General features: G+C 46.1%; 1 long non-coding RNA gene across 1 annotated transcript; it reads left to right on the forward strand.

The window, feature by feature from the left end:
• The first annotated feature begins 834 nt into the window (after positions 1-834).
• On the forward strand, positions 835-6320 carry LOC144105209 (uncharacterized). The gene is made up of 2 exons (XR_013308722.1): positions 835-990; positions 4802-6320. It is a non-coding gene; the product is annotated as an uncharacterized LOC144105209 (long non-coding RNA).
• Positions 6321-8650: the final 2330 nt, after the last annotated feature.

The following is an 8650-nucleotide window of genomic DNA, read 5'->3' on the forward strand; positions in this document are numbered from 1 at the left end:
TAACAGCGCACTCATAAATGCAAGCATATAAATCAACGTACTGTCTGTAGACGTCTGGAACATTTATAGATTGATTTCTAAAAAAAAAATGACGCATGGGACAGGGCACAGGAAAGAACCGGACAGGAGGAGCATGGATTTGCAACTGTATTATGACACAACGCCTCCCTCCTTCCTCAACAACAACACGCACGCGCACCAAGATGTCACTGCCTTACCAAACCTAGAAACTTCAGTTTCTTCTATTGCAAGTGAATCGAAGGCTCGCTGACGCATTTTTATGAGCGATATCTTTTATGAACGAGGCCTCTAACATTTAACGTGCCATTTTGTTGTTACCACTACCGATTATCTTAGTATTATTGAAAACTGGTGTACGTTTTTTGTCAAAGTATTGACAGACTTTTGGAAAAAAAACTCCCCGCAATGCACCAGCCCTATCTCTTGCATAGTTTTTGTTTATAAAATTTATGTATCACCAAAACTACACCCGATTGCCCACTCCTGGACATTGTATGTGCTTACATCGCTTGAAGCATTTAGTGAGTGGAGACTGTGCATTAGCAATATATTTCCTGCAATCATTTTCCGGAAAGTTTTTCTATGTAAGTTTACCTCATGTGGTTCTATCAAATTTACGCAGGAAGTAGCCGCCATATTCAGGAGGCGGCAATGATAATGATAACAAAGTGAATCATATTTTTTGTTCTCGTCATTAACACAACGCACGACATTTATCAATACTGCAGGGGCAGAAGGACAAAGATCTTATTTGACGCTCTTATTTGACCGATTGTAGCCTGGCCGACACAATGGAAGCTTATCATTGGAGTCCACTGGGTTGCGTTTATGAACACAGCGGAGAATTCCTTCACGTTCCATCAATTCAACGGCGCTACAGAGTACTGCGCTGGGCCTCGCAAAGTCTGGAGCTATAGACGTTTTATTCGAAAGAAGCCATCTGCAACACGACGTGGTGAACGCAAAAAGGTGAGACGATTTTAAGACGTACTTTTTTTGTAGGGTGATGCATACTACCGCCATTGTAGATGAGGCCAGATTTCATTAGCAACACGGAAGTAGAGCTTTGCAGGCATTAAACATTTTCTTAAGAATTTCTTCAACAGGCATTCTTGTTAGCGAAATTGCAGAGGGTAGGATAAAGCGGAAAAAAGTTGTTTTAGTTTACTGCCAATCTACGACACTGAAAACATACGTGAACATATTAAGTGGCTTCATATTCTCCTACGATGGAAGTCAACAGTCAACGAAACGGATGAGCATAGGCGAAGGTTTCTCTTTTTTTATAATTTGTGAGCTTAATCAATTGATTAATAGAGTGTAACCATTTTCTCGCTCAAAAATAACAAATCAGAAAGGAGAACAAAAACCAACGTGCCACCGGTGAAATCCGACTTGCGGCCTCCGAATAGCCCCGAACACACAGCATTGGGCAGCCATCCCCGTAGCTCCATTGGTAGAGCACCGGGCGCGAAATTCAGAGGTCGTGGGTTCGGACCTCTCGGGGACATGTGATTGTTTTTGTTCTGCTTTGTAATCAATTATTTTCAGCGATGAGGCAATTACATGTTTAATATTGTCACGTGGTGGTGACGTTGAAGAACACAGTAGCAATACTGTGAAAGACAAAACTAACTTTTATTGGGCGAACCTGTGGCCACAAAAGAGGCTACACTTACAGCACAACGGTATAAAGAAAATTTATTGGTACACCAGACCACATTTACATAAGAACACTGGCGGTCACGAACAGTACTGTAATTTCAAAAAAAAAGCAAAATATGCGCAAACGAGTCACCAATATGCACTGATACAAATAGAAACGGAACAGGCCAACAATCTATAGCGGCGAGCACGGTCGGCGATCGTCGAAAATCTGATCAGCGGGTCAAGCGCGTCGGCTGTTATATAGCAGTCGTCGAACGTTGCAGACTAATCGTTGGGACCCGCGTGCATTCCACAAATTTCTACACCATTCGCGTCAGGCGATGAAATCAGATAACATAAGGTTCGTCTACAACAGACAGCGAACAGAAGCATCGATGACTTGCCAGAAACTTAGGATAGATGCAGGCGCGTCCCACGCTGTGCGATAACACTTGTTATGCGGCGAAATGTGGTCGCCCGATAAATATAAATGACACGTGTCAATATCCCATTCACAAAATGACAAATATTGTAAAGAAAAACATCATTATGGTTCTCGGTTTCGATGACCTCGCTTCCTTTATAAGTATGCAATAGCAAGCCCCTCCTTTTTCTTCCCTTGTGTTATCAATAGATTATTGAATGACTTAATTCTGGCAGTCTTGACGCCATAGGTAGCCTAAGAGGATTTTCGCGCAGCTTCCGGCCTCTCTGTTCGATCACATTCCTACGTGGCTACTTGCGGTAATGAGTGTTCCGTCCGCCGCTATGGCAAGGGTGGCGCTGGTGAAAACTTTCAAGGTTAAGTTGCAACAACATAAATACCGCAATAAGTAGAAGATTGTACAGCCGTAGCTCGGTAGATATAGGACCGAACACAAAATTCGGAGGTCCTGGGCTCGTATCTTATCGCCGACATCTTATTTATCAATTATATATTTGCGAGGAAATAACAACACTAGCATTATCCCTTTCACTAAGCCCTCAAATTACTTTTTAAAAAATTCTCCTTTGCAATTCGGTTCCGGTCAACGTTGGCATCCTTCATTTCTAATGAGCCCCTCACTCCCCTTTTATTGTCTTATATGAATATTTCCGGGCCCTGCACAAGAGAAAACAGTGGTGTTTCCCAAACAATTGCTAAGTGGGCACACATATTGTACTGCTACTTTCGTCTTTTTTCGTAAGTTTCGTCTTCACTCGTCTTTCTCCCGTAAGTTCCAGCCGGCAGGAAAAAATCAGAATTTTTTAAATCGCAGTCAGTTTCTTTTATATCCAAATAAAGAGGAAAAGGCTTATGACACGCTCTCTTAAAAGCTGGCTATTTTACTCTAACCTCATCTTTCTTTCTTTAAGGCGTGCGGTTTCTTTTAGGCGTGTGTTTGTTCAGTTGAAATCTCGTTTCTTTGTACTGCGTAGACTGGAAACCAGGCATACAGTTTTGGGCCTATGTGTTTATACTTTTGGCAGTTTACAGCAAAATCATACTTCAGGCTGCGTGATGTGCGTACAAAATTGACATCCTCAATGAGTGATTTATGAACAGATATTAGTCGAAATCAGAGGGCAGAGGATTTTGTGGTCGCGCTGTAATTATTCGGTATCGTGATTAATTTTAATCGCGATGTCAGTAAGTATCTCATTGTGGACAAAAAAATGTACCGTCGGTCAAAAAATGCACCTATTAGCTGAGTATATCAGAGGTCACCTGAGCAGACAATTCGCATTGGCTGTAAGCCAGCGACATCACCAGCGCGGATATTCCAACGGGCTGGAGAGAGGCGACATCATGAGACCGGAATTTGCAGCACTTCCGGCAACGGTAACACAGCTTGTAATGCTCTAGGCTTGCAAGCACGTTAGGTAATTAGGTGTCCCTGACAAATTCTTGTTTACTCGTTTACAAATTAGGAGTTCTGAAAGTCTTCAACGCCGTGGTTATGAATATCCTCTCCAGGTATAAACTCCAAAATAGGCTATAAGCGAGCCACCACACGTTCTAAGCAACGTGCACTTTCTATATCTAATTTCTTCTTTCAAGCGACGATTTATGGTGGCCGCGGTGGCTCTGTGGTTATGCCCCTGGGCTATTGACTCGAAAGATGTGGGTTCGATCCCGGCCGCGGCGGTGGCATTTCGATAGAGGCGCAGTTCAAGAGGCCCGTGTACTGTGCGATGTCAGTGCACGTCAAATAACCTCAGGTGGTCGAAATTTCCGGAGCCCTTCACTACGGCATCCCTCATAGCCTGAGTCGCTTTGGGATGTTAACCTCACATAAACCATAAACCAAACCGTGATTTTCTGTGTCCAATCTGCAGATTACAAATGTTTTATAGTTAATATTTTTTTGCTTTTCGGGCTATGTACCAATGTGAACTGTATCGTATGTTCTTTTGTATTCAAAAGGATTCACCAAACATATTATGTCAATGGTACTTTTTGCTATTCATGTTATATTTTTATCGAGTCAAACGATCACAGCTCGGCCGTCGGCATTGGGCAGTGGACTGGCGTTACGCGTGCCTAATGCATCTTCCTGTCTTTTTAATTTCGGGGCCTATCATTCGCTGCACTTGACTACTATGCGTAGTGTAGGCACCTGATTCTCTCAATGGTGCAACTACTAAGAGTTTCGCCACACAGGAAGGAAGGGACGCATATGCTTGGATAAAAACAATCGCGACCCTTCCGAACGGACCGGCGTTCACCTAACTGGCGCATTGTGGGGACAAGCGGAATTAATGTATTCCTGGATGTGGGCATCATAAAATAAAAGCTAGGTGGGAAAATCCTCGGTTTTTATTTTACTTAGGTAGAGTTGGGACGTGCGGACGATCCGCCCGGTACTGGCTATAACCTCCCATTAACTAATGTACCGGTTCAGTTACAGGGCGCCAGATATGAACAATCCAGTTTTTGTTCATGGAGGTTAGGATATGTTCTTTTTGTCTGAATTTTTTCGATATTGCCTATAGTATATTTGATTGTCCGCTTTTGGCTGTGCGATTGACACATTGGTGATTGTTGAATTAGAATTTAGACTAGCCCTTTGGCTGCGAACATAGCAATGTTATCTGAATCCTTTGTATGTGAAACAAGTAAAACTTTATTGCTTTTAAATATCGATCACAGGTCCCCCATTCCAAGCAAGCCACCGAAGTTGTCAATGATACCTGAAGCTCAATCTACTATTCTCTTCTGCACGATCCAAACTCCAGCCAACGTGCTTCATCAAGTGCTGAGAAACTGCTGTTCAGGCTGAAATGAGCGTCAACGCGGAGGCCATGCAGAATGGCGGAAGAGTTTTCAGGAGCGTCCCGGCAAACGCACAGCATACGACCCGTCCCGTCAAGTGGGCCTTGGACGGATGGACTTCCACGAAGGAACAAGCCATTGAAGAGGGTTTCAAGGAGGATATGAAAGAATTCGGGACTCTTGGGGAGTACGAAGTGTGCGCCAACGCAAGACTCAACGACGCGCACACTGGCTTGACTTTGAATTTCAGCTTCTTTCTGCGAAGGCAAGCAGTGATACCGGGCGATAAGCGGTCGCCGAAGGCAGTGCGATGCAGTATGATTCACCCAACCAGGGGGGTGAACTTGACATTTCTGCTCGAAAACGGACGGAGCACAATAAGGACCTCGAAGGAACATAGCAGGCTTCCTGATAAGACATGGCGCTTTGATTTAAGTTATTTTTCGGCGCAATATTTGGAGAATAACGGCTACATTGCGGACGACAAACTGTCCCTGAGATTTGAGATTGTATTATCGGTGACTGACGTTTGACAGTGATTGTCATTAGTATATCTAAGAACAATGGCGTGCATACCTATGCATATATAGATGTACATACGCTCAGCCCAACAGCTTGATCTCTTGCTGTCAGGATGGCGCAGAGGGCAACTTCAAGCCTACGTTGGCCATGCTCTCAACTCTGCTACTGCCTTTGTCCTGCTCCCTTACTTGACGATTTTCCCTCGGTGGCAGTCACCTCAAGTATTTACACGTGCTCCTTGTACTCCCAAAGCACTAAAATCCTGCTGCTGATTCCTCACGCTATCTTAACCTCATGCGAGGAATGTCTGTCTGAACCTCGGGTTTTTCATTCGCCGCCATATGTTGGTGAAACGGGCTAATGCAGAGACCTCCGCAAATGAGGCCTCTGTGGCTGTGGCCTCAAGAAGAACGGCAGGCACATTCCTTCGAGATAAATAAAAAAAATATTTTTCTGCACTAACATCAATTGGCTAATGGAAATCAGAAGGCGATACCTGTTTCCTCGAGTGGACGCAACAGTTATGGTCTGCGCAATGTGTTCGTGCCATATTATAGAATCCCAGTTAGGCACCACTCCCTTCACTGCGATTCTGTTTATTTACCTTATTTACTCAATTCAGGGCAAAGTCAAGCGGAGCCACGTATAGATCAATATGAGCTTGAAGGAGCGACTAAACCCCTATCAAGGCGAAGTCGCTGTTTCCCAGAGGTTGTTTACAGGTATATATGGATAATAAATGAAGTCCAGCGCGTCTCTACTGTGTCTGCGTTCATGCGCTGGTTTTATGCTTACATTTATGTACCAACTTCCTAAGCTTTCCACTCCACTGAATAATAAAGGAAGGCTACTACCTCACCCGCTGGCTTCTGAAGGAAACAACACGTGTTAAAATTAACTGCATATTTTGCACGTTGAGCGGAAGGCTTTTGTTTTTCAGTAGAGTTAGTTCTTGGGCTAGTTGGTATTGTAGTATTCGTCCTTGTTCGTCCTTCTTCTTTTCTGTCTTCTTTTCCTTGGCTAAAAACGTGCCGTTGCGCTGAAGAACTATGAACTTCAATCGCTTTTGTTTACACCCAGTTTTTCCTGTTGAAAACGGTGCACCTTTTCATATCTTTGTTCTTTATGTGGTGGGCAATGGTGTATTAATTGTTTGTCTTTTGAAGTGTGTACGCGTTTCAACAACTTTGTGCTTCTGGTTCCATGCTTATATCACTCATTGAGTTTGGGCAGCACACTAGTCTCAAGCGAAATTGTAAATGTATGTATTCATATAAGAATAAATATTTTGCTGCCAAGAAAGCCTCGTGTGCTTATGGTCTCAAAGTTAACGTCACGTACGCTGATTTCGTAGTCATGTTTGAGCAGCATCGAGTTTGCTGAGCGGTCCGCAGTCCTTTCAGTCAAGCCGGCCACGTCTAAAAGAAACTTAAAGGGAAGCTGAAACGGTTTTCAAATCGCATAAAACGCTGTGCTTGGGAACAAAGGACATTGAAAATCATGTGTGTAATTTTTTTCCCGATTCTATCCGCAAACAGAGCTGCAATCGCTTCTTAAAAACCCGCCGCCGGCACGCCCTCGTCGCTTCCGGAAGCGCCGGGTGGGAGCACGGCAGAGAGGGAGAACTGACGGAAGTGACGCCATTCACGGAGAGTCGGCCGGCCGTCCGGCTGCGCTTGCTTCGCTGCGGCCCGCGCTTTGGCGAACCACAGATCAACGTAATCTTCTGCCAGTGCCGTTTACTTTCTCTCGCTCGGGCATTCCGTGTAATGCTTGAAGCCTGTATATAAACCAGTTTTGGCATGGTACTTCTTTCGAACAGCGCTCAGCACACAGCGTGGTAGAATCCGTTGGTGGTTATCCCACAGCCTCTTCCACGTTAACCAGACAATCTGGTGGTACGCAGCATGCCGAAACTGCCTGCACAAAATATGTGCATCAACATTTATTTTTTCGTTTTATTGATGCGTCGTCGGCAAACCTTGGCTTGACCACGTGATCACAACGTCACCTCACCGGCGGGCTATAAAAGGGGCTGCCTGAATAAATCGTTCCTGCTTGTTGTGTCATTCCTGCGTGATGCTATATTGCAGTGGCGACGAGATAGCGCGCCGGCGCTAGGCGAACTTACGTGCGCAAGAATGAGTGCCGGGCGGCCACCGGAATTCACGGATGCAGAAGGTACGTGGCCTACGTATCGTGTTCGGCTGGAGGAGGAGGAGGAAAACTTTTATTTCTATTTACAGTGAGAGGTCGATGGGGCGAGCCGGAAGGGCCCGTCCCTTACAAACACTAGGAGGGAGCCCTAGTCCGGGATCCCTGTAGCTTCCGCAGCGGCTCGGGCTCTAGCTACCAATGCCTGTTGGGCATGGAGTTCGGAGCAGCCGCGCAGGGCAGCTTCCCAGGCCTCTCGAGGGGGGTGGAGGTGGGGTGGGTAGGCAGGATTGGAAGGGCATGCCCACACCATGTGGTAGGTGTCCGAAAACTCCTCCTCACAGTGTGGGCACGCGCCCGAGAAAGAAGAATTGAAGTGCTTAAGTACTGCCGGGCACAGTACAGTATTGGTATAGAGGCGGAGAAGCCAGCGCTCCTCCACCCTGGTGAGGCCTTTACAGGGAGGGGGATAGAGACCATGAAAATTTTGATAAAGAGAGGTGATCTCTTTAAAGGTGATGGCCGGATTGAAATTGAATTCCGGATCAGGCTGCGGATGAGGCGACGCCCGGTGAGTAAGCGCGCGGGCGGCAGCGTCGGCTGCCTCGTTCCCCTCAAGACCCGCATGAGCCGGAGCCCACACGATGGTACGATGGGTCGGAAACCCTGTGTAATCGCATGCGTGGAGAATTTTGAAAGCACGGTCTGGAATGTACCCTTGCTCAATATTGCGGCAGGCGCCCCTGGAGTCCGTTATAATGACTCGGGACTCTGGATCTGCGGCAGCCAGTGCAATGGCGATCTCTTCCGCAAATGTAATGTTTGGGGCACGGAAAGTAAGGCCCTGAGCTGTAGTGTTTTGGTGGATGACGGCCGCCGTGTACCAACCCCCATGGTGCGGGCCGGCCGCATCCACATAGAAGACACCTGGCTTGTGGCCATATTGTTGAGAAATAGCCTCCGCCCGCGCGAGACGGCGACCATCATGGGTGTCTGCAGTCATGTTCTTCGGAAGGGGTCGCACCTGGAGTGCAAAGCGCCAGGCTTCAG

This window comes from Amblyomma americanum, chromosome 9 (assembly GCF_052857255.1).
Source record: "Amblyomma americanum isolate KBUSLIRL-KWMA chromosome 9, ASM5285725v1, whole genome shotgun sequence".
Classification (NCBI taxonomy): domain Eukaryota; kingdom Metazoa; phylum Arthropoda; class Arachnida; order Ixodida; family Ixodidae; genus Amblyomma; species Amblyomma americanum.